The sequence below is a fragment of the Petaurus breviceps genome, unplaced genomic scaffold, assembly GCF_028583685.1.
Source record: "Petaurus breviceps papuanus isolate PSGF00001 unplaced genomic scaffold, PetGlider_PUasm1.0 90825, whole genome shotgun sequence".
NCBI lineage: Eukaryota > Metazoa > Chordata > Mammalia > Diprotodontia > Petauridae > Petaurus > Petaurus breviceps.
The window spans coordinates 6,149,245-6,175,830 of NW_027187353.1; the positions used below are offsets into that span (position 1 = coordinate 6,149,245).

Genomic DNA, 26,586 nt, shown 5'->3' on the forward strand with positions numbered 1-26,586 from the left:
CACACACACACACACACACACACACACACACACACACACACACACACTATACACTAGACATCCAGAAAACAAGTATACTCTTAAAAGGCATAATAATTTAATAACAAGGCTAGTTTTCTGACAAACAGGGCATGGCCTTCCAGGGGGACTGTTTGTGAAGGAGACAACACATTCGAACATAGCAGTTTTTTTATATTTGTTGTCAAAACAGAATCATTATTTTATTTTATTTTTTTAAAGCAATTGGGGTTAAGTAACTTGCCCAAGGTTACACGGCCAGTTTTTTAGTGTGGGTGTTAAGTATCTGAGGCCAGAACCAATTCGGCTCCTCCTGGACGCCGAGGCGGGCGCTCTTACTCATTGGGCTACCTAGCCGCCCCTCATTATTTTATAATTCTACCCTCTCACACAAACCACAGACCAGCACAATTATAACAATAAAACAAACATCTGTTGAGTCTATGTGCTTTGTTATAGTAAAATGTTTTGTGTTGGTTAAGTTCGTTATAAGAAAAGATTTTAAAACAATTTTTTTTTAAAGAATCTACTGTGTTGGTGCTAGTAATACACAAAGGAAGAACAACCCTGTGCCAACCCTCAAGACGTTTCCATTCTAGAAGAAGAATGATGACTATCATTGATGGTGACACAGAACTTTAGATCACATAGATGACCTCACTGGAGCCTACCAACCAGCCTGGAAAATAGGAGGCTGTCATCTTCATTTTACAAACGTAAACTGAGGTAGAGGGAGGTGAAGGTGACTTGCCAGAAGTCACATATGCACAAATAAGTAGAACGGGAGGAGTTCGGCTGTTGCTAAATCCAAAGGAGAGCAGGCTAGATGCAGAGGGCCCAGATTCAAATCTGAGCTTTGTTATTCAAAGTCACCTGTGTGACCTTCGGCAAATGAGCCGCTTAACTTCCTCAGGGCCTGCTTCCTCAACTGCAAAATAAAGCAATCAGATTAAACAATCATTAGTGTCGATTCCAGATCTAGAGATTATGAAGCCAATAGTTCCAAGGCCAAGGGTGGGGGAAGGAATCATTTCTAGGTGGGATGATCATAGAAAGCTTCAGAGAGTGGCGGTATCTGATCAGAATGTCAGAAGGTGGATGGGACTTTGGAAGTGAGCTAATTCAACTCCCCCATTTTACAGATGAGGGCACTGAGGCCCAGAGTGGTAAAGGGGTTTGCCCAAAACCGCACAGTTAGGTGGTGACAAGGCTTGAAGCAGAACCCAGGTCTCCTAACTTTCAGTAGAGTAACTCTTTGCACTACACCACCAAGTAAGCAAAACCCATGAGGGACAGGGACACACACACACACACACACACACACACGCCACACCACAGCAGCTTCTGGGAGAGGCTTAGGGATAGAGGAAGGAGAAGGAAGGAAGACTCCCGTTCCCCTCCAAAGCTATCCAAAGGAGCTAGAAGGAGAGGAAGCTACCTATTTCCCCTGCTTTAATGACATCCGGCTCTCGTCCAGAAGGGAAATAATAAAAGAATATTAAAAGCTACTTCCCCGAAAGCTGGTCAAGAATTGGTTGTGATGGATGAATGGGATCAGGGACCAGTAAGTCTAGATTGGTCAGTGAAGCTGAGGGCTGTCATTCATCAGTCCCAGAATCTTGCCTCCAGAGGGCTCTGGGTTCTTCTCTCTGGTCTGACCTGAACCTCTGGACCAAGGGCTGAGGACAGAAACCATATCCTACAGTCTCCCACCGACACCACCATGGTCCGCCCCCCAAGGGGCTCAGGGAAAGGGAGGAAAGATCTTTTCTCAAGGTCAGAAAGCAAGTCAAGGATAAAGATAGGAAGAGAATGCAGCTTCCTAGTTCCAAGCCCCAAGCTGTTTGCTGTATTTGGGTGATAATAAGAATAAATCACCTTAAGGTTTCATCCCATTTTCATCTTCACAACAATCCTGGCAGGTAGGTGCTGTCCACAGTTTACCAAAGAAGAAACTGAAGCAGGAAGAGATTAAGTGAAATGCCTAGGGTCACACAGCTACTGAGTGTCAGAGGCTGGATTTGAACTCAGGTCTACCCTAACTCCACGTCCAGCCCTCAAGCCGCTGCACCCACCTCGATGCGGATGCCAGGGATCTGAAAGCTATTCTCAGTCCCCCAGAGCAGGGATGAAATGACACCAGGCAGGAACTGCTCTTCTCCTAAATAGGGATACCCATCTGCATATTAAAGCAAATAACTAGGGACTGCTACCAATCAACAGAGATCAATACTGATAAGCGCCCATTAATACTAAGCACGTGGGCATGGAGCCTGAGGGGCTGATTCAGCTGAAATCAACTTAGAATCTGAGGGGCCAGCTTGAAGGCCAGGTGGCCAAGGCCGGAAGGCCCAATCACCAGCCCACTTCCTCCCTGGACACCTCCTGTGCAAATGCCGGATGCTGCCGAAACATTCAAGCCAGCGGTCTCTCCCTCTCCATTCATGACTGTTTCCTTGCCTGACACCACATCCTGCCTGACAAGGGACCACCAGAGAGTGGAGGAGAAGCTGCTATTTCCTCTAGGATTCCCTCCCAGGCATCCCTAGATCCCCCTTTCTCCCCAGGGTTGAGCAAGGAACCGCCTAGATTGTATCTTAGATAAACAGACTGAGTCTCAGACAATACCTTTTGGTTCTTCCCTCTTCCTTCAAGCTTCTCCCTCCTCAACCCAATCACCAATCCCAGCCCCATCTTACTCTACAATGCCTTTCACACACATCACTCAGATCCAGAGGGGCAGAGTGGTATAGGGAAAAGAAAGATAGACTTGGAATACCAAGGGACGTGGGCAATATTTTGTCCCCCCAACTTACTAGCTGCATGATTAGTCACAACCTCTAAAAGCCACACTTTTCTCAGATAAAAGATGGAAACAATAATGTCAACTGGCTCTTACCTCTAAGAATTATTATCTCTCACCAAGAGATGATAGATAGATAGATACAGACAGACAGACACAGAGGGATAATTTATTAAGTACTTACCAGGAGTCAAGCATTGTGCATACAGATCAAGGGTTCTTAACCTAGGGATCTGTGAACTTTTTAATATTTTGATTAATTTAATTTCAACAAAATTGGTTTCCTTTATAATCCCATGTATTTTATGCATTTAACAGAGTATTACAGAAAAGGATCCATAGTTTCACCAAATGACCAAAGGAGTCTTCGACACAAAAAAAAGTTAAAAACTCCTGATAAAGATAATGCAGAAAGTCAAATTTCAAACCTTAGAGTGCTATATAAATGTCATGTATTATAATTGTTAGTAGGCCCTAGACCTGAGGTTTCATTAGTATAGGTAACTCTCAGATGAAAAACTCCCTCCTCCAATACAAATGAATATTTCTCTGCCACCTGTAACCTTGGGGTTGAATGGAATAAAAGTGAAGACTTCTCAGGTAACATTACAGAAATCTGAACAGTATTGTAATAAAGTACCAGAGATTTAGTAACCTGGGCTGGGAGCCTGGGACCCTTGCCTTCTTCCCTGGTCATAAGTTGAAGTTTTTGCTAAGCTTAGCTAATGCGTAAGAGGGGACAGCACAGACCCTGCAAATTTAACCGCAGGCCCAAATGTTCCAGACTTGTTTCCACTGACCACCATCTAACCTGTACAAATATAAAATTGGAACTCCTGTTGCAGAACTCCGGGCAGGTCACCATGTCCTAAAATCCCCATGATTCACAAAATATTGTCTGCATTCATATCTATATTGATATTGGGAGAACATTTATCTTTTCTCATATCTAAGTTGATACTGATGACATATTTTGTCTGTTTTCACGGCCAATGTACCCTCTGCTTTTTGATATTACTGACATTTCACCTGCAACGCCCACAAATTTTTTCGGTTAGGATTGTGCACCTCAGTTCCTAATTAATGGGAACAGGACAGGACAAGGGAGGGAGGGAAGGGGTGGTCCTTTGGGTAAATAACCAAGCTTTGCATTTTGTATTTTGCCTCTTCTACTAAGACTGCCTCTAGTATTGAAACCATGCTTCTTGCAAGAAGTGATTAAATAAATCCTTCCTGTCTCTACTTGGAGATATCTGCTTATTTGGATTTTGGGCAAGGGTCGTTCTTGTCCCACACAGGGTTGCTGAGGGTTAACTGAAAAGTGAAGTGATTTACCAACATAGCCAGCATGTAGCAGAAGCAGGTCTTGAACACAGATCTTCTTGTCTCTGAAACTGATTGTCTAAACACTTATACCATGCTGCCTCTGTATCATCAGCAGCAGCAGTATCACCCATCTGTCCATCCGTCCATCCATCCATCCACCCACCCACCCACCCACCTATCTACCTATCTACTATCTATCTACCTATCTACTATCTATCTATCTATCTATCTATCTATCTATCTATCCATCCATCTATCCATCCATCTATCTATCCATCCATCCATCTATCTATCCATCCATCCATCATCCATCCACACAGTCCCCACCCCAGCAGAAGCCTTCATCATCTCAGCCTGCTTTACTCCTCACTGTTCTCCCCACCTCCAGGTTCTCCTTCACTCCGAGTCATCCTACACATGCTGTCAGCTTAATCTTCCTAATAATGTACAGTTCTGTTCTCCAAGTGCCCCTTTTTATGGATGACATTTTGCTTTCTGCATGAAGCCCCAGGGCACTATAGGGCCTCATCCCTGACATCCATGGTTACTCAGAAGAGATCTGGCCTGCCATTTCACACTGGAAAAAAACAAGTGGATGAAGAATGCATGTTGTTTAGAAATATGACTTACAGTAAGACAGGAAACCCATTGAATTGAGCCATCAGGATATGTATCTTGGATGGACATGGCACTGGGAAAGTGAGCTAGGCCCAGAATTGTACAGGAAGAGGAGAACAAGACTGCATTTAGAAAACTGGGCAGAACTTTCAGAAATTCCAAGGTGTTTCTTAATACAAAACTATTATCTTTAAAAAAATAAATAAACACTAATGCATTCTTCTGGTGATGTTATATAGCTATGAATCATGGAACAGCAGAATCTCAGAAAAATAAATAATACAGCTGACCTAAAGATCCCTGGAAATAAGCCTGGTTGGTATAAGTAGGCCATAACACACTATTGACGATGGCACGTAAACCATGTGTAAAAATATGATGGAGGTCATGGGACACTGGAGAAAGATCTGGATATGTAGTAAAAGAGAGAGATCATAAAGGAACAGCTGGAATTGCCCAAAGTGATAACTAAGCTACCAAGAAATAACAGGACAACGCAGGGCACCCAGTCTCTTGGGAGGCCTCCCCAGCTAAACCCTCCCCATACAGTGCATCCAGAGCGGTCACTCCAGTCAGATTACTGTGAGATGAAGGATGGGGGGGGTGGGGGGGGGGGGAGGAGAGGGGAAATGGGCAGTGAAGAAAAGGCTTGCTTAGAAAAGCTGTGCCTGCCACTGTAGGGTGATGCCCTATGTCCAACAAAAAACAGGGACAATGAGTAATATCTCTGCCTAAGGGACCAGGCCCAGATCTCCTCATTCTGTCTCTGTCGAAGCATTGTCTAAAAACTGGTTGATGGATTGATTGACTGATGAAAAGTCTAGGTTCATGCCCCCTTTAGCTAGAGAAATCCTCACCCTAAATGCAATTCCACTAACTGGCTATATGGCCCTGAGTAAGAAATGCCTTTTCTCTGGGCTTCAGAGTCCTTATCTGTAGTACCAAGAGGTTGGAAAACATTATCTAGGGCTAGTCCAGCCTATAAGGCTTTCTAGTTACAGGCTAGGAGGCTATGGTTCTATGAACTTGCAACTGCTGATGCCTTTGAAAGCTAGATCCAACCTGTCTCCCTCCATGAAAGGTCAAGAACTACTAGGGCAGAAGAGGGGAATGGGAGCAGGGGAGGAAAGGGAGCAAGCCCCTATTGACAAGCCTTTGCTGTGTACCAGGCACTGTGCAAAGAGCTTCATAAATACTGCCTCATTTGACTGAGGGAGGGTCGACCATTCTGTGACAGTCTATTGAAAACCCCCGTTGACTTTGACCTGAGCCATGGCAACCAGCAATGCCCCCCCCCAGTTAGTTCACCTCTTCCCAGGGGTTCACAGCCCATGTGGAACCAGAACTGCCTGGTGATTAGAAATATCAAGTCAGGGTTAATGATAATGGAGTCCTCTAAGCCCCAGCCCTCCCCCTAAGGATAGGAAGGCTCCCCCAGCTTAATCCCCTATGCCCCAGCCACCCTGTTCCTCCCAGCACTTCCACTCCTGACCCCTCCCTACCAGAATGCAGCTAAGTTCCACAGAACTGAAATTAGTACTCCATTGGTCTGAAAATAGGCCATGCTTTTTTTTCCCCCAAATATGGCTTATATAAAACCCAAGTGCAGCCTATATTTGGTGTGATTTTTCAATGTGTGCTTATATGTATTTTTTTCTCCTAAGGGAGTCTCACTTTAGAGGTGCAGCACATATCCTGGGGTGTCCCAGACTTGGGCAGAGTACAAATTATGCTTCTTAATGGGCATGCTCTCTATGGCCAAATGCATGTCCCCTCTCCTCCATTTAAGTGGTTTCTGAGATCCAGTGTTCTGCTTCCTCTGTCAAATTAGAGCTTCTGAAAAGGGAGCCATGTGTGACTCCCACAGAGCCAGGCTTCCCACAGCTGCTGAAATCTGGGAACTATAGGAACTTTCTCTCCCCTAAGCATTTTCCTTCCATGCTCACCCACCAGTGTGCCCCTCCACTTCCCAGTCTCTCATCTGGTCATCAGAGGCTGGTAACAATAATGTGACTTTTAGGTCGGTCCTACAGAACTCTTATAGGAGAGCTAGGTGGCACTGTGGATAGAGCCCTGGGCCTGGAGTCAGGAAGACCTGAGTTCAAATCCGACCTCAGACACTACTAGCTGTGTGACCCTGGGCAAGGCATTGAACCCTGTTTGCCTCAATTTCCTCATCTGTAAAATGAGCAGCAGGAAATGGCAAAGCATTACAGCATCTTTGCCAATAAAACTCCAAATGGGGTCACAGACATGACTGAACACCAACAACAGGGACCCCTCAGGTCCAATCAGGGCTGTAATGAAGAGGGATTAGGGTCATTCTCTTTGGTGCTAGGGGACTTGCAGAGAAGAAAGTATAAGGAAAAACTTCCTGACCATTATAGCTAGGGGTGTGCTGGAGCCAGCTCACACCAGCTTGGAGCCAGTTGCTAAATTTTCAGCATGAGCACTGAAACCTCAGACATCAGAAAATGCTATCAGGGCTTAATTGGTTTTTTTCCCATGTCTATCAGTGGTGGGACATGTGGCCTTCTAGGTCCCTGGGTGTGGCCTTCTAGGTCCCTGGGTGTAGCCTTGTGACTGAGTCCAAATTTTTGTTAAGGGGATATGTTCTGTGAAGTTTGGATTCAGCCGAAGGGTTGCACTTGAGGAGCTAGGGGGCCATATGTGGCCTCCAGGCCACAGGTTCTCCATCCCTGGTCTAGATTTAATAAAGAGAGGGAGAAAATGTTACCAATACCGATTAACTTAAAAGGCTATGGAGAATATATCTCCCCACCCCACCCAGGAAGCCAGTTATTAAACATTTTACTAATACACCCTTGGTTACAGATTTCTTAAAATGGAATGGGAAATAATAGGTTCTACCTCCCGGGAGGGTCTTCATGGTAAGTTACTAGGTATGATGAAGAGTGCATTGTTCAGCTACCCATTGAACAAGATCTTTTCCAACCAAGAGGTTTTGTGATTCCTTGACAAGGTTGGAAAGGCTCATCAGCAAGGCTCTGTGACCCAATTAACTACTTAAGTGATTGGGGATCACTACTGACACCAGGGTCTCAGGGGATCAAGAGTTTTGTGCAGTAAGGAAGAGACAAACTTCCAGAGAAAACATGTTTTTGAATAGGAAGGGACTTCAGAGCTCTCTGTGCAGTGTCCCTTCAGACAAAAACCTCTTAGGAGTATCCACTGTCTAACCTCCCTTCTTCCTCCTCTCTACTCCAGCCCCCCAGTCTAAAAGGTCCCCCGGGGCAGAGAGGCATCTCCTTCAGGGCATGGGACTGGAAGAGGCCACAGAGCATAGAATGGTGGAACACAGACACAAATACTTAGCCCTGGAAGAGACATTGGAACATGGAATGTCAGAGCTAGAAGAAACCTCAGAGATCATCAAGACCAAAGCCCTCATGTTACAGAAAAGGAAACCAAGGCCCAGAGAGGTTAAGAAACTTCCCTACAGTCATACAATCCATAAGTAAGAGCTCTGGGATCATGGAAGAGATGGGATTAATGATCATGGAAATGAGATTTTTGGACTGTGTGATGTTATACACAAAACAGCTGAGGCAGGGAGATCATTCAGCATATAGAGTTCTGGAGCTGGAGTCAGAAGAACCTGAGTTCAAATCCTTCCTCCGACACTTACTAGTTGCTTAACCACGGGCTAGTTACCTAACCTCTTTTTGCCTCAGTTTCCTCATCTGCATAATGGGATAACGATAGCATCTATCTGACAGACTGAGTAAGGATCAAATGAGAAGACAGCTATAACTTGCCTTGAAAACCTGTGTAAATGTTAGGTAACAAAATAATGAAATGAAATAGCCTCTCATTTGCCAAGTCAGGATCAAGGACTAAGTTTCCATTTCTTAGGGGAATTCCGTCCTGAGGGTTCTGGAGTTAGTCCCACTGGGATCTCCTGGGGAAACCACAATTGTTGTCTGTCTTCCCCAAGGATGAATCAGCTGTGGCCCTTGGTTTTCCAGGGCTGCCTTCAAGCTCTGGGATCCCACCTAATAAAATAAATCCATTCTCTCTTCCCCAAACGTTTTCCGGGTGAGTCAGGCTGAAAGCATTATCTTCCCCAAAGGCAATAAAAAGATCAGGGTGGAGCCAGGGTTTTCCCAGCATCTTCAGCAGGCTTCCTTTCTCAGAACCCTCCTTAATCCTTAAACTAGCCAAACTGGGTAGAGAGGAGGGGTAGATGGTGGCTTCTAACATATACCTATAAGCAGTCCTCAATTACCCACACCCAAATGGTGCAGACCAGCCTTAGAGGAAATAAAATAGTGGGAAATGTCAAGGTCCGAGCTAGCTGGCTCTGGGAGGCATTAGATCATTTTTGGTGCAGAAGCTGATCTATCTCTTCAATTATGTTTTGCTGAAAGACTGAGAAATGAGTTTGCATTTTTTTTTAAATACATAGCAATTACTATGCTGTACAAGAGGGAAAATTCTACTCAGATAATGGAGATTTGACTTACTGGAGGTTGATGTGTATGTGGCAGGTTTTACATGTATCATGTGTAGGGGGGGGTTGATCGAGGAAGTTCCCCCCACCAATTTGATGTGCTTACCTGCTGAGCCTTGTGTGGCATTTTTTTTATTGTATATTCCTATTGAGAATATACCGATGGATTTCACTGATGGAAACTGCCTTCGAGGTGCAGTGGTAGGCTTGACTTCCTGTCAGAGAAACTAGGGTTTGTTTGTTTTTTCCCCATTATCTCCTTTTACCTGAAGAGATCCTGAGAGTGAAGCAGGAGGGAGGGAGAGAAGGGCAGGTTTCTCCACCCCTAAGATCCTTTCAGTAGAGCCACCTGGCAGAGGCAAATGTGTCCATACAAATCATCCATATGGAGGAACAAGTCTGGACTTTGTACTCTTACAGTGAATTGTTAGGTGTGGGTCCAATGGCAAAGGGGAAGCTAAGCCTTCAGTAGTATAAAAAAACTGAATATCTGTCTGTCTCTGAAGGGCTCTGGAGGTGAGCCCATTGGGATCCTGACTGGAAAACCACCCTTGTCAGATGAAAGAAGGACTCACAATAATAAACAACTTTAGCAAAGTTGCAGGATATAAAATAAACCCACATAAATCATCAGCATTTCTATATATTACTAACCAAGCCTAACAGCAAGGGATAGAAAGAGAAATTCCATTTAAAGTGACTTTAGACATTATAAAATATTTGGGAGTCTACCTGCCAAAACAAACCCAGGAACTACATGAACATAATTACAAAACGCTTTTTCACACAAATAAAGTCAGATCTAAATAACTGGAAAAACATCCGTTGTTCGTGGGTAGGCCAAGCTAATATAATAAAAATGACAGATCTGCCTAAATTAACTTACTTATTCAGTGCTTTACCCATCAAATTACCAAAAAATTCTTTTATAGAGCTAGAAAAAACCATAACAAAGTTGGAAGAACAAAAGGTCCAGAGCATCAAGGGAATTAATGAAAAGAAATGCTGGAGAAGATGGCCTAGTCATACCACATCTTAAATTGTATTATAAAGCAGCAATCATCAAAACTACTTGGTCATGGCTAAGAAACAGAGTGGTGGACAGTAGTCAATAATGGTAGTAATCTACTGTCGGATAAACTCAAAGACCTCAGCTTCTGGGATAAGAACTCATTATTTGACAAAAACTGCTGAGAAAATTGGAAAATAGTTTGGCAAAAACTGGGCATAGACCAATGTCTTACTCTGTATACCAAAATAAAGTCCATATGGGTACATGATTTAGATATAAAGTTTGATACTATAAGCAAATTAGGAGAGCAAGGAATAGTTTACCTATCAGATTTATGAACAACGGAGGAATTTATGACAAAACAAGAGATAGAGAACATTATGTAATGCAAAATGGATAATTTTGACTACATTAAATTGAAGAGTTTTTGCACAAACAAAGCCAATGCAACAAAGATTAGGAGGGAAGCAGAAAAATGGAAAAGAACTTTTACGACCAGTGTCTCTGATAAAGGCCTTATTTCTAAAATATAGAGAGAACTGAGTCACACTTATAAGAATACGTGTCATTCTCCAATTGATAAATGGTCAAAGGATGTTAACAAGAAGTTTACAGAGGAAGAAATTAAGGATATCTATAGTCATATGAAAAATGCTCTAAATCACTACTCATTAGAGAAATGCAAATCAAAACAACTCTTAGGTACACCTCACACCTATCAGACTGGCTAACATGACAAAACAGGAAAATGACAAATGATGGAGAAGATGTGGGGAAACTGGAACACTAGTTCATTGTTGGTAGAGTTGTGAACTGATCCAACCATTCTGGAGAGCAATTTGGAACTATACCCAAAGGGTCATAAAAATGTGCATACCCTTTGACCCAGAAATACCACTTCTAGGGCTCTATTCCAAAGAGATCATAAAAATGGGAAAAGGATCCACATGTACAAAAACATTCATAGCAGTTCTTTTAGTGGTGACCAAGAACTGGAAATTGAGGGGATGCCCATCAGTTGGGGAATGGCTGTTGTGGTATATGAATGTAATGGAATACTATTGTGCTATAAGAAACAATGAACAGGAAGACTTCAGGAAAACCTGGAAAGACTTAAATGAACTGATGCTGAGTGAAGTGAGCAGAACCAAGAAAACATTGTACACAGGAACAGCCACATTGTGCAATGACTGAGTTTGTTAGACTTAGTTCTTTCTCAGCAATGCAAGGATCTAAAACAACTTCGAAAAACTCATGATGGAAAATGCCATCCACATCCAGAGAAAGAAATATGGAGTCTGAATGCAGGTCAAAGCATACTATTTGCTCTCCTTTTTTGGTTTTGTTTATTCTTTCTCATGGTTCCTCCCATTAGTTCTAATTCTTCTATACTTCTATATTCTTCTTGATTAATGTGAAAATATGTTTAATAAGAATGTATATATAGAGCCTATATCAGATTGCATGCTGTCTAGGGGGAAAGGGAAGGGGGCAGAGAAAATTTAAAATTTATGGAAGTGAATGTTGAAAACTAAAAATTAAAAAATTAATTTAGGGATGGCTAGGTGGCACAGTGAATAGAGCACTGGCCCTGGAGTCAGGAGGACCTGAGTTCAAATCCAGTCTCAGACACTTGACACAATTACTAGCCATGTGACTTTGGGCAAGTCATTTAACCCCATTTGCCCTCAGAAAAAATTAATTTATTAAAAAAAAAAAAAAGAAAGAAGGACTCACTAAAATGTTGGAACACTGAAGCAGGCCCATGTGCATCTCCCTTCCTAGGCAGTCCAAGACTAGAGGTAGTCCCAAGTCCAGGGCAGCTTGGGAAGACTAACCAGAGAAGAAGAATTCTGTCTCTGTTTATGGGCTACCCTGAGTCCCTATATATGGTCTGCATTTGTTTATGGCTCTTGCAAATCCTTTACAAGGGCTTTCTGTGTCATCTATAGGATGAAATGATCTCACTGCTTTGCAGGAGCTGGGGACATTGGTTCCGACATCCATGAAACTTAAATACAAGCTACATGCTGAACTATCATAAAATAAACCATGGGACAGGGCATAACAAGTCAAGAGATACTAATTTGGAATCAGCCTCCAGAGCGTGTGGGCACTGGGCTACAAGTTACAATTCCAACTGATACTGACCTATGATAGTAGAAAGATAATCTGTGAGGTTCCTATCAGTACTCCCATTTTATAGATAAGGAAACTGGTGTTGAGAAAGACAAATTTGTTATCACATACAGAGCAAGTTTCAGAGGTAGGATTGTCCTAATTCTATGTCCCTAGCTTTTTCCACTATACATGTTATCTCTCATCTGAACCTCTGCTCCCAATAAAATGCAAATTCCTTGAGGCCAATTCTGTTGAAATGAATCAAATTGAATTGAAGCTGATACTGGGGGAGGAAAAGCCAAAGACTGATGAATGTGATTGCTGAACTACTGTCATTGATTCTTAAAGAATTAGGAAAAACAAGAAAGGTACTGTAAGACTGTAGAAAGGCAAGCCTTTCTTTGATTTTCAAAAATTGGAAGGTCAATTCTCCAAACTACAGGCCAGCGGACTTGATGTTAATTCTTGGTGGAATTCTAGGCAACATTCTTCAAGCACTGGTTTGTAAGTGGCTAGAAAGAGAGCCAAGGATCAATAGAATCGAGCATGGGTCCATCGAGAACAAGCCATGCCACACTAATCTCATTTCCTTTCTTGACAGGGTCATTAAATTGATCAGGGTAATTCCATTGACACTGAGTGCCTGATTTCTACAATTTGTCTGACAAGATTTTCACTGGATCTTTATGGGCAAAATGGAGAGTTATAGGCTGAATAATAGTACAGTTTGGTGAATTTAGAATTTGTTCAATAACGATGTCCAAACAGTGGTAATTAATGGATGGAAATCAATCCGGAGGGCTGTCTCTGACAAAGTGAAACAAGGCTCCATACACGGCCCTTTTCTGTTCGATGTTTTTATTAATGACTTGGGAAAAGGCTTAGATTGTATAGTTACTAAGTTTATAGAATCTCAGGTAATACTGTGAGATCTGAGAACACAGTGGATGATAGGATCTACTAGAATCAATGGGCTAGAACAAAAGGCCAAACCAGTTGGGTGAAATTTAATAAGGACAAATGCAAAGTCTTATACTTGGATTTCAAAAAATCACCTGCATGAGGACAGAATGGGATAGATGTGACAGAAGAGGAGGGCGTGAACTCTAAGCTCAACGCAGATCAACAGAGTGACCCAGGAGCAAATGAGAGCCTTGACTGCTTGTACGGAAGCTTCGTCTGAAGCAGGCAGAGTTGTCTTCCCGCTGTATTTACTCTGCCCAGATCAGGACACCCCTGACTACTATGGTCCATGTCAGTTGCCACACTTTAAGATGGATATTGATAAATAGGAAATCATCTAGATGAAGGAGACCAGGATGGATAGAGATTTTAAATTAATGCAATAAAGGAATCGACTGAAGGACCTGAGGATGTTTAACTGGGAGAAGGGAAGATTTACTGGGACACTGTGGGTGTTGTCAGGTATCTGAAGACTAATCACATGGAAAAGGATTAATACTAATAGTAACAGCTAACATTTATATAGTACTTACCATGGGCCAGACACTGTGCTAAGCACTTTACAATTATTATGTCATGTGTTGACCCTCACAACAGCTCTGAGAAGTAGGGTGCTACTATTGCCCCCATTTTACAGATGAGGAAACTGAGGTAAACAGGGGTAAGTGAGTCACCCAGGGTCACACAGCTAGTAAGTGTCTGAGGCTTAGACTCCTGAGACGACATCTCCTTGGCTCAAGGAGGGGATAGTCCCACTGTACTCTAACCTAGTCTGGAGAATTGTGCCCTGTCCTGAATGCTACATTTAAAAAAAAAAGAAAGAAATTGATAAGCATGAGAATGTCCAGAGGAGGGCAACCAGGATGGTGAAGGGATTGTCGTTCATGGTATTTGAGGATCAGTTGAAAGAATGAGACCATTAGCCTTAAAAAGACTTAGAAAGTGACAGCTATCTACAAGTATATCATGGATGGTCATATTTAAGAGAGAATAGACTTGTTCTGTTTGGCCCCAACAGGTAGATGTAGTAGATGAAGTTATAGAAAGGCAGATTTCAGCTCAATAGAAGAAAAATCTCTCTAGTAATTAGAGTTGTACAAAAGTGCAAGAGGCTAGGGATGTGAACTGATAGTTTTCAGAGGAAGAGATCCAAGTTATCTATGGCCGTATGAAAAAATGCACCCAATATCAAAAATTAGAGAAGGCAAATTAAAGCAACCCTAAGGTCCCACCTCATACCCGTCAGATTGATAATATCAACAAAAGGACAAAGGCTGAAGCAGCTGCGGGAAGACAAGTACATTAGTGTACTGTTGGTAGAGTTGTAAATTGGTTTTACCGTTCTGGAAAGTAATTTAGAACTATTCCCAAAGAGTTATTAAATTATGCATGGCCTTTGACCTAGCAAGACCACTACAAGGCCTATACTCCAAAGAGACCAAAGAAAAATGAAATGGACTCATGTGTACAAAAATATTTATATAACTAAGAGTTTGCCTGTCAACCATGGAATGAACAAAGCACAACGTATGAATGTCATGGGATACTTTTGTGCACTAAGAAATGATGAAGACTTGTATGAATAGATGCAGGGTAAAGTGAGCAAACCAAGAGAACAATTTATATAATAACATCATCGTAAAGACAAACAAATTAGAAAGATTTCAGAATTCTGATCAACATAATGACCCAGCTGTGATTCTGGAAGACACATGATGAACCATACTATCCCAGCTCCAGAGACAGAGATAATGGACAGTGTGCAGGCGACACGCATTTTTTTTTTATATGGTCGATGTGGGGATGCATTTTGCTTGTCTGGGCATATTTATTACAAGGGTTTTCTTTTTCTTTTTCCCAACAGAGATGGAATGGTGGGAAGGAGAGCAAGAGATTATTGTTAGCTCAAAAAACAAAATTTAATTTGTAAAAGAGGGGGGAAAGGGGAAGAGGATGCCTTTGCAGGTGATGGGTCCCACCTCACTTAGGTCAGAAGTTGGCTAACCATTTTTTGAGATGTCATCAAAGCAGGGACTCTGTTCATGGGAGGGTTGATCAGATGACTTCTGAAATCTACAGAATCTTAAAGGTCTGTGATAATTTTCCTCAACCACATCAGTCCACTCATGCACAGAGCTGCTCAGTCCTCTCCAACTGTCTGTCAGCACATTCTTGATCCACTCTGGGCTAAGGTTCTTCTGTCTAGTGCTGTCTTAACTGCATGACAACACACCCTCTTGGCAATGGGGATGAAAGACCCCATCTGTCACTTTTACCCCCCTACACACAACCACGCACCACAAAACACAAACACACATATAACATACACATGCATACACACACACCTTCTAACCAGGCTTCCCTTTATAGCTTAGCAGCAGACACTGAAATCACAGGATCACAGGTTTAGAATTTGGAGAAAACTTAGAGAGTATCTAATCCAACCCTCTCATTCAACAGATGAGGAAACCGAGACAAACAGGGTTGAGTGACTTTCCCAAGATCACACAACTATTAAGTGTCTGAGGCCACATTTGAATTCAGGTCTTCCTGACTCCAGGCCCAGTGTGCTGTCCACTGCTCCACCTCGCTGCCCTCACCTGACTTTTACAAAGGAGGACATGGAGAGAAAGAAGCTTCCCCAAGGCCAATGAAGGATAAAATCTGGACTAGAACTTGGAACCTTCTGATTCCCTTTCTCCTTTGCATTGTACTATGCCAGGCTTCACTCAGCTGGTGGGATGGAATAGGGTTGGTCATACTGGAAAGTAGAGGAAGGAATATCATAGGAACATAGATTCAGATCTGAAAGGGACTGGAGGGGCCGTCTAATCCAACTTTCTCATTTTCCAGATATGGAAACCATTAGCCAAAGTGGTGCCTAAGGATATACAGTAAAAGAAGTAAGATTTGAACCCAGGATCTCTGACCCCAAACCCAATCCTTTTGCTCTGTGCCATTTCTGCCTTTCAGAAGAGGGCACAATGCCCCTAAAAGGAACTCTGGTTATTGTCGTCAAAGGAATTCTACCCCCATGAGACCTTTTTCCAAGGGAAGGAGCTGAAGGTACCTAAAATCTTCATGATGGGCTCCTGTTGTTAGGGGGTGAGAGAAGTCCTATACTGATGTGTGCTGTGTATACCAATGGTCCCCTCAAAAGCCCCAGATGGGCTCCCAGCTCCTCATCTCCCTAGAGCAGGAAATTCAGACAGGGAAGCAATAGGCTGGTCTGAGCCCCAAGCTTTTGTTATGGCTCTACCTGGACATAACCCAAAACTTGGGGGAAGACACAGTCCTATCACATGGTCTGACTGGAGAAAGCTTCATACCCATCATATGATCTGACTAATCCCCACTGGACTCAGGCCAGAATTCCCTGAATATCCCTCCCTTCCCGCCCCACCCTGAAGGCAGCATCCAAATGCAATCAGATAAGTCCTCAGCCCAGCTGTGCCTAGGAGCATAGACCCAGTGCAAGAAGTCAGGGCCCTTCTGCTCATTTCCCCATCAAAGGACCTAGTGGGAGTACCATCCCTATCCCCAGACCTAGACAAACTCAAGAAACAATAAACTCCTTAAACAGATTCTGCTCAATCCTAAATACTAGTTTCCCTGTGAAGTAATAGCACCTTTTCCCTTGCCCTCCACAGCTTGTTGTTACAGGATTATTGAACTTGGATCTGGGAAGTATCTTAGAGACCATCCGTCCAATTGACTTATTTTACAGATGTGCAAAGTGATGCCCAGAGAGAGGAAAGAATCTGCCCAAAGTTATATAATTAAGAAGTAGCAGAGCTGGAACCTGAATCTAGATTCTCTGACCCAGTACTCTCCCATATTGCCTCCTCCAAAAGAAAAATGAGTGTCTTTCTCTCTCCATCCAGCTTCCCTTTGCTAGGACCCCAAAGGCAAAAACTTTTAGCACCTGAAAGCAGCAGGAGGGATGAATATGGCCTCTGTGCACCAACCCAGGAGCTAGCCAACAGCCTAAACCACAGGGGTCTGGAGACAGATGGAGAGAGAATAGAGCGATTGATGAAAATGGAAGTGGGAGGGGGGTTGTATGGAGGGGGAAAGGGGAAGCCTGAAGAGGAACAGAAACTTTGACCCCAAGAGGTGGTTGTGGAACAGTGGAAGGAACATAGTCGAAAGTCAGAAGACTTGGTTTCGAATCCCAGCTAGGACACATGTGTGACCGATCTCTTGACCTCGGGTTCCTGTATAAGATGAGATGGTTGTACCAGATGATTTATGAGGGCTCTTGCATCTCTAACATCCTATTTGTCCTAGGAGGAAACCCAAGAAAAAAGCTTTCCTCCACTTCTCTTGACATTGGTGGATACCCCAGGCTATCCATGAATTATGCCAGTCTGGCCAGGTGACTGGCCCATCTCTTTTCTAGTCATAGAGTCTCACATGACATCTTTTATGCCACTTCTCCCCAGTATCTTCTCATGGACAAAGTGTTACAGACCGCTCAAGGCCACCATGCCCTTTGGGGGACTCTAAATTTCAACCTTTCAGAGATTATGGCTCTTCTATGACTCAGGCCATTCAACATCACAGGAGGAAAACTAGTGTTTAAAAAGTGGGCCTTTATTTTGAGGAGAAATTTGGCATGATACAAATGGTTATTGCTGTTAGGGCAGCTAGGTGGCACAGTGGATAGAGTACCAGGCCTGGAATGAGGAAGACTCATCTTCCTGAGTTCAAATCTGACCTCAGACACTTCCTAGCTGTGTGACCCTGGGCAAGTCACTTAACCTGTTTGCCTCAGTTTCCTCATCTGTAAGATGAGCTAGAGAAGGAAATGGCAAACCACTCCAGTATCTTTGCCAAAAAAAACCCAAATGGGGTCACTTGGTATGAATAGAAACACCAACTTGGCATGATACAAAGATTGTATTACCTGGAATCTTAGGTCCCCTCCAAATCTAAAATTCTGTGAGGCTGAGGAATGTGAGTTATGACAAAGTTATCTGTGTACACTCATAATTCTTCCCCAATCCTATTCATCTGTACTCCCCCTACAAGACTACAAGCACTTCTATACTTTAAACATCTATGATTTCATTTCCTCTGAATTCAACTAGTTGATAAGCCAAAGTCTCAAAAAAAAGTAGATGTTTTTCAGCCCCCCACTCATGTCCTCCTCTGATCGCTCCCCCTGTCAGACACACTCTCTTGCAGTATGGATTCTGCATGTCTGTGCCAGGAGGATGCCAGCTATGACGTGTCCTATGAGAGCAGTGATTGGTTTAGATGTTCCCTTTACTGACAGGGCTCCGTGATTTTGTAGATGGACTTTAAGAGTTTCAGGGACCAAAAAAAATCATCACCTGGTGTCCACCCTGCTGGTGCTGACACTGTTGAACTTAGCTAGGCTGGTCCTCAGACACTAGGCCCAGACTCAAAATCTTTCTGACATTTGGCTTGAAGCTATTGTTTTCAAGAAACTGCCATAATGAGGCATTGGAGTAGTGGAGGGAGAACATGGCACAGAGGATAGAGCCAGAAAGACTTGGGTTCAAATCCCACCTCAGACACTTATTAGTTCTGTGACCTTAATTTTAACAGTGTAACTTAACCCCCCTGTACTTCAGTGTTCTCATTTATAAAAAGGAGTTGGACCAGAGGGTTCAGAGTCACTTCCAGCTCTAAATCTACGATTCTATTATACAAATCCTGCTCTCAGGGAGTTTACAATCCAAATGGGACATAGGATATGTACACATATCAGTAAAATATAAGGCAAATGTGACATAGGGAAAGGTCAGGTCCAGCCAAAGTATTAGGAAAAATTTGAGGAAGAAGAAATCATTTTTACCTGGGGGAGGAGATGAAAGTGGAGAATCATATAGGAAAAGTCAGAAAAAGCTTCTTGACATCAGTTAGACCTTGGTGAAAGGGACGGGCTTCATTAAGTTGGATATGAGTATGTGTGGGGGAGAATGGGGCAGTTAAATACATATATATTTTTAAATATGTACATATATTTATATATGATATATTTATATAAATATAAAATATATTATTTTTAATTGTATTTTTATATTATATTATATATTATTTTTCTATTATATAAATTATAAATATAAAAATATATTTATAAATATATATTTAAATACAACAACAAATATGCATTTTAGTGTAAGAAGCCTCAGGCTTCACTCAGAGATCAGTTGAACCCAGTCTAGTCCAGTCCAGGAGGAAGGTTTAGACTCCCTACATCCAAATATCCATCTTTTCACATATACCCTGGGGCACAGGTAACAGAGTAAACCTGGCCATGGCATGAGGAAGACTTAACTATATAAGTAAAGCATTGCTTTATAGAAATGACTTTGAAGTAACTGACTTCTGAAGAAGGTTCCAAAAAGAGTCCCAGGGCCCTGATTTAATGAACAGACGACTGCAGCACTCAATAGCATCCCCATTTGTTTTTCAGTCCTCATTCTATGCTCTTCTGGTAGCCCCCCATGTCAGACACACTCTCCAGAGTGTGGATTCTGCTTGCCTGTGCCAGGAGGATGCCAGCTCTGACACATCCTATGGGGACAGTGACACCTCCCCTCTCCAAGCACAGGTCTAGCTACACACAGGGAAGCTCAGCATGGGGCTGGTCTCATGGAGCTCACTTCTTTTCCATCCTCAGAAACTTAAGTCCAAGCTTTTTATATTGTGGAAAGTTTGCCAGCTGCACTGGAGGAAGGGCTCCCAGCATTTAAATCATGTCTTTCAGGTACTCAGGTAAATCACATGGATTACATCAGCAATCTTGCCTGGAGAGGCCACTTAGTGTGAAGAAAGAGCGTTGTACCTAAGGCTCAAATCCTAACCAAAGGAGCCTAGACCAGGGCTGGGGAACCTGTAGCCTCAGGGCCACATGTGGCCCTCTAGGTCCTCAAGTGCAGGCCTTTGACTAAATCTAAACTTTACAGAACAATCCCCTTAACAAAAGGATTTGTTTGTAAAACTTGGACTTAATTAAAGACCACCTGAGGACCTAGAAGGATACATGTGGCCTTGAGGTCACAGGTTCCCCGCCCCTGGCTTAGACTCTTCATCTTGGGGTGGACCACTGGAGCTCAATTAGAAAGTTTTGTTGTTGTTCAGTTATTTCAGTCACATCATGACTCCAATGGGTTTTGCTTGGCAAAGATACTGGAGTGCTTTGCCATTTCCTTCTGCTGCTCACTTAACAGATAAGGAAACTGAACAAATAGGGTTAAGTGACTTGCCCAGGGTCACACAGCTAGCAAGTGTCTGAGGCTGGATTTGAACTCAAGTCTTCCTGAATTCAGATCCATAATTTATGCATGATGCATAATTTTTTTTTTTACCTTTGTGACTTTGGGCAAATCACTTAGTGTCTCTGGGCCTCAGATTTTCTAGATGACCAGATGACCGCTAATGTCCCTTTTAACTCTAAATCTTTGACCCTGTGAGCTTTCAGGAAGAACTGGGGTACAGTGTAAAGAGTGTTGAACTTGGGAGTCACATGACCCAAGTTCAAATCCCTGCTCTGCTATTTTATTCCCTGTGTAATCTTGGGCTTGGGCAGCTAGGTACAGTAGATAGATCACCAAGCCTGAAGTCAGGAAAACCTGAATTCAAATCCAAACTCAGATACTTCCCAGCTTTTTGACCCTGGGCAAGTCACTTAATGCTGTTTGCCTCAGTTTCCTCATCTGTAAAATGAACTGAAGAAGGAAAAGGCAAACCACTCCAGTATCTTTGCCAAGAAAACCCCAAATAGGGTCATGGAGTGAGAGACGTGACTGAAAAATGACCAAAGTGATAACAACGATCTTGGGCTTAAAGTCTTTCTGGACTTCAGTTTCCACATCTGTAACATAAGGGGTTGTCTAAATGACCTTTAAGGCCTCTTCCAGCTCTAAATTCCAAGCATATGATCTGTAACCCAAAGATCCAAATGCCTGCCCCGCCTATCTCAGGGGGTTACTGGGAGGATGGATGAGTGTTTCAGAATCACATGAGCTCTTTGTATTATTTACATATTGATTTGCTTAGAGAATCAGCCTAGCACAGAGAGCTGGTTTCAGCATCAGGAACACCTGATTTGAAATCCAGCTTCAAATATAAACTTGGTAAGTGACTCTGGGAAAGTCACTGAACCTTTTAGTGCCTTTAGGAAACTGTCAAAGACTAAATTGCAGAAGAGATCTTACACCTGCATTGGTCAAGGGAGACTCCATGCTAGGAGTCAGTGAAATAACAGGTTGGGACAAAAAAAAAAAAAGATTTGCTTATTGAATCCTCTCTATAGATAGAATAAAGGAAAACTTGTCTCCATAGCTGTATTATTACAAATTCCTCCTTTTCTCTGAGTGGAGAATGAAGCATACTTTTTTAAAGCTTTTTAAATTTTTCTTGTTTTCTTGTATGTTTTCTTTTGCAACATGGCTAATATGTTTTGTAGGACTTCACATGTGTAATTGATATCATATTGATTGCCTTCTCCAGTAGTGAGGGGAGTCACAGGAGGGAGAGAATCTGTACCTCAAAATTTTCAAAAATGAATGTTAATTGGGAAATATTTAATGAAATAAAATACTTTTAAAGTTCCTCTTCTTTTTAAACCTTGTTTTTCACTTCTGAAGGATCCAGACTATATGTCAGGAGTTTTTTTTAACCTGGGAGGGGTCCACAAATGAATTTCAGAGGGTCCATGAACTTATGGGGGGGGGATGACATCTTTATTCAATGTCATTGACTTCCTTTTAAATCCACCTATTTCATTGTATGCATTTAAACATGATTCTGAGAAGGGATCTGCGTGCTTTACCATCCTCTGCCAAAGGCATCTGGTGACAAAGAATAGGTTAAGACACACTGGACTAGATAGTCTCTTTCACCTCTGAATTTTATCCTATTCTAATTAGAGAAGCATCAATTAATGAGGCTGGTTATAGATAAAATCTTATTCTAGTAATCAACCTGTCAATGGCTGCTGAAACTTCACTGTGGATAGTTATTAAGAGGAGTGAATCAAAAATTAACTGTAGTTTAAAAGTTCCAGCCAGAGTGATTCAAGAGACTGATCATTTCCACTTAGTGTCTGTCTCCTGTCCCCAACCAGCCAGCCCAGAACTTCCCCATCTTACCTCAAGCTCATCATAGCTTTCAAATCCAGGACTGCCAGGCGTGTGTGTGTGTGTGTGTGTGTGTGTGTGTGTGCCCGTTTCTTTCTCTCCCCTACCTCCTTATGCAACCTCTGATTACAGTCTGTTTTCTCTTCATCCACAATTATCTGCTTCTCCTCAAATACATCCTCCTCTCCTTCCAGACCATTCTCCTCACTGTCCCTTCACATACCCTGTCAATTTCCGTTTTCATGCCTCAGCACAAGCTGTCCCACAAGCCCACACTTCCAGCTGCCCAGAATAGTCCCAAAAGGAGCCCCTTGTCCAAATCCTCCCCATCCTTTAAGACCCAGGTCCAGTCCCACCACCATTCAGAAGCCCTCGTGGTCCTCCCCAGAGTCCGTTGTGATCACTCCTCTTCCCTCTCAACTCCTAGGGACCCAGAATCAGAACCATATAAATTATATACTCCACACATACAAAACAGAACTCATGAAATTAGGGATCCAGGAGAAAAGGAAAGAATTAGGCTTAGGGGTGAGAAGGACCCTTTGGGTTGGGGGTAGAAAGCGGGGAAAAAGAATCAGAGACAGAGGGTCTCTTTAAGTTGGAGTAGAAAGTGGGAAGTGAAATCAGAGGCAGGTGCTGAGCAGACCCTGTACTTCACTGCCAAGACACACTGGGGGTAAGTTGCAAGGTAGAGATGACTCAGACAACCCCCTTATAATCTGCCTACCATATAATCAGCAATCCTACAATCGAGAGTACCTATGTTTACAGGGTGTGCACCAATGTGACTGGTGAAGATCTGGGTAGTGTGTGTGTGTGCGTGTGTGTGTGGTGCGTGCGTGCGTGCCAATGTCCCTCTGTCTGGACGTCTGTGTTCCTCGGTCCCCGACAGTCTCAGTGCATGTGGGTAGGGGGAGGAAGTAGGAATGCAGAGAGTGAGAAGGGAACCCCGAGCCAATTCTCCTCCCTTCTCCTGGACTAGAACAAAAGCTACAACTGCCAACTTTTTGTCTGGGGTCAGCTCCCGAGCCTTGCCAGGAGGGCTGGCGGGAGGGCTCCAAGGCCAGGGCACGCTTGGGAACAAAAGCACTCCCGCCCCGCTCCCGCCCGGGCCATTCCCCTTCCCCCAGAGCCTCACCAGCTCCAGGCACCCGCCCCCTCCCCGCCAGTCCCGGCCAGAGCCAACAAAAGCCGCGAGGGCACTTACGCTCTCTCTCCTCAACCTCCTCCTCCCTCCTAAGCAGCAGCAGCAGCCCCGAGCCGCTTCCCGAAGGGCTCCCGGGGGCCCAGGCGAGGTCCAGTCCAGCTGCACTCAGATCCTCGAAGGGTCCGACCTCTTCTCTATGGGGAGTCTGGAGAGGGAGCTGGAGCTAGGGAAGCCGCCGACATCTTCAGCTGCCAGGCCGAGTCCTGGAAGTGGGGGACCGATCCCGGGCCAGCTGCGGTCAAGACATGAATGGAGGGACCGAGCAGGAGAGGCTGGGCTGGGCCAGGCTAGTGCTGACCCAGGAAGCTGGGCTGCTGGCGGTCTCGGGCAGGCTCTCCCAGGGAGGGCGGGGAGAACGGGGGGACTGGAAGGGGTGGGGGGACTGGGCTGCCACGGCTGGGGGGAAGTACCATATTAGTCAGAGTATGGGGCGCATTTTTCCCTTCCCCATGCCCACCTCACTGCCTCACCCCCACCTCCACCCCCAAAGCTGCCTCGTACAAAAGTTGAAAACTTTCTATAATCGGTGTGTTTTTCATTGTAAAATTATGGACTTTTTTTTTCTTTCAATGAAATCTCATTTTTCGAAGGGGCATATAATCAGATCAATACAGTATCCAAGACTCGGAAAGCCAGCTGGGAATGATGTCATCGTCAGCCCCCGCAGGCCCAGAAACGGAGTGGCTCGGAGGCTGGATTCTCTCTCCTGGCTAGAGCCCCCAAGCCTGAGACACTCCCTGGCTAAGGGAGGAAATGGGATAAGCATGATGTCCCCTGGGAAAAGGCTGAAAACCTGGCCAGCCACCCCAACCTGAGAGCGGCAGCTCTGCTGTTCTTGGGATGAGAGTGGAGAGGTCCCTGCCCCAGCCTGGACAATGCCAACCTGAAGGGCTGGGGCTAATCTCAACTCCCAGCACGCTTCACCTCAGCTGATCTTCCTTCCCTGGCCCATGGAAGAGATCTCCAACTCTTCTTGTTCCGCCCTAGGAGCAGGAGTAGAGCTGACTGTGCCGCCCCCACCCACCTCCCGCGTCTGGTTTTTATAAAACCCAATCGACTCACCTAGAATCGAGGTTATTTTTTAGTGTAAATCTGTTTTTTTTTTTTTCCCCCGTCGATATCTCGTGGGGGATAGGGGAAAGGACACAGCCTATATTCAGACCAATTCTCCTCTTTCAAGCTCTCGATTTTCCCATCTGTGGAATGAAAGTTTGTACCAGGTGATGTCGGAGCGGCACCGTGAAGTCAGAGAGCCGGGGTTTGAAAATCCAGCTCTGTCAGGTACTGCCTGTGTGACTTTAGGCTAGTCACTTCCTGGTCCTGCTCCTCTGTTCCTTCATTCCTTCAATTACGGTTTAGTAAGCACCTACTGCTAGGCATTGTGCCAGACATCGGTATAAGAAGACAAGAGAGGAAACAAACTGCCCTCAAGGAGCCTGAATCATATCCGGGGAAAACACACGCTATTGGATGGATAGATAGATGGATGGATGGGTGGGTGGATGGATGGATGGATGGATGGATGGATGGATGGATGGATGGATGGATGGATGGATGGATAGAAATGAATACATAGAAACATACAAAATAATTTCTGGGAGAAATCAGTATTAGCTTCCTTATAGAAGATGGCACCTGAACTGAGCCTTGAAGGAAGTCTGGGATTCCAAGAGATTGAGGGATAGAGAGAGTGGAGGGCAGAATAAAAGGAGGAATAGTGTACCCTGTTTGAAAGTACCAAGACAGGGTACAGTGTCTGCATGAAGAAGGAGACCATTTTGGCTAGAAAGCCGAGGGGATACTAGAGAAAGAATAATGGGTCATGAGGCTAGACAGGGAAGCTGGAGTCAGGTAGCCGAGGGCCTTTAAACTCAGAGATTTGGATTTTATCCTAGAGGAAAGAGGGAGTTATCTGAGCTTCATGAGCAGGGGAGTGACATCTGTGATTCTGAAATATGAATTGGCACCTATGGAGGACAGTTTGGGAAGGGGAGGGACTTGACTCAAGGAGGTTGATTAAGAGGCTGATGTCCAGATGAGGGGTGATGAGGGACTCAGTCAAAGTAGTGGCTGTGTGAATGGAGAAGCAGTGGGTATTGGAGATATGGAGGTAGGATCAACAAGATTTAGCAACTCACTGAATATGAAGGATGAAGGAGAAGGAAGAGTCTGAGTCCAAGATGGTGAACCTGGGTGAGGACAAGACTAGTGGTGTCCTTATAGAATCAGAAAGTTAGGAGGGGGAGACATAATGAGCTTTGTTTGGGACATATTGAGTTTGATATACTATAAGTACATCCAGTTGTAGCAGATGCCCATTAATCAGTTGGTGATGCAGGACTCTCAGGAGAGAGGCAGGAGACAGGAAAATAGATCTGGGATTCATCCACATAGAGATGGTGTAGTGGCAAGCACCCCAAGCGCGTCCTCAGGGTTTGCTGCCCATACAGGTTCTTGGATCTGCTTTGTTAAAGGAAAGCAACTCAAAATGGGTTAACAAGCTTACTTTAATCAGTCAGACATATATCATTTACCTTGTTCAGGGGAAAAAGGTCAGCACCCCAAACTTCAGTATATACAAACAGAATTATCAAGACATTAACAGATCAAGTAGACAGCTTTCCAAACTGTCCAACCATTACATCCATACCCAGTCAACATCTGGGTTTCCACATCTGGGTTTTTCAAAGCCGGGGGACTCTCAACAACGGCTTCCCAGAATTCAGATCAAATCACAGAACACTTCTCAAAGTGAGTCCCAAAACAAAGCTACACATCAGGGCTTATATAGCCTTCTCCTGGCTCAGAAAATGTAACAACCTTGTTGACTCACTGGCCAATTAAGAAGTATCTACTGAAAAACAAGCCTCCCATCCCAGGCTAAATCATAGACCTTTTATCGGTGTCTTCTAAAACCCTTTCAAAACA

General features: G+C 43.8%; 1 protein-coding gene across 1 annotated transcript in view; it reads right to left on the reverse strand.

Moving 5' to 3' along the window:
• CD276 (CD276 molecule) overlaps positions 1-24,018 on the reverse strand; it is a 48,573-nt gene extending 24,555 nt beyond the window's left edge. The window contains exon 1 of the mRNA XM_069071208.1: positions 23,659-24,018. The gene's annotated coding sequence lies outside the window, so the exon portion shown is untranslated. The remainder of the gene's footprint in view (positions 1-23,658) is intronic.
• Between the last annotated feature and the right edge of the window lie 2,568 nt (positions 24,019-26,586).